This window comes from Acomys minous (genome assembly GCF_964271855.1).
Source record: "Acomys minous genome assembly, chromosome: 16".
NCBI classification, from domain to species: Eukaryota; Metazoa; Chordata; class Mammalia; order Rodentia; family Muridae; genus Acomys; species Acomys minous.
The window spans coordinates 71,006,603-71,007,184 of NC_140498.1; positions in this window are offsets into that span (position 1 = coordinate 71,006,603).

Sequence of the window (582 nt, forward strand, 5' to 3'; positions counted from 1 at the left end):
CTCAAAAGGTAAACAAAGTTCCTGAACCTTCCAAGAGTCATAAGCTCTCAACACCCAGGTTACATAAACAGTAACAATTTTGAAGGAGAGATGGCTTCAGGATGTAGAGAACGTCAGGGATGCTGATACTTTTGAATCACATGTGTGTTTGTGTGTGTGTGTGTGTGTGTGTGTGTGTGTAAGCAACCCCTCACCCACACTCCTGTCAGTATCCCTAGAAACTCACTGGTTCACTAAGCCAAACTTGGTTAGGATCATTCTTTTGGTGTCTCATTAGTGTCATATCTGGAATAAATAGTTGTTCCTTCACAATTCTCTAGGGAAAAGTCAATGCCAGCATGTTGACTTCTCAGCTTAGTAATTCATGGTAGCATATTACAAATAAAAAGGTTTAGTAAAAATTTATCATTAGTATCACAATAAAAAATTATCATTTTCAGTAACACATGTTGATAAAACTAATAATTGGTGTTTATTTTCTCATTAGAAATCATGGGATATGGTGGAAACAATGAAGTAGACATAGACAGTCCCACAAGAACCAGGGAGGTGGATATATCTATGTTGAATTAGTGTCATCAC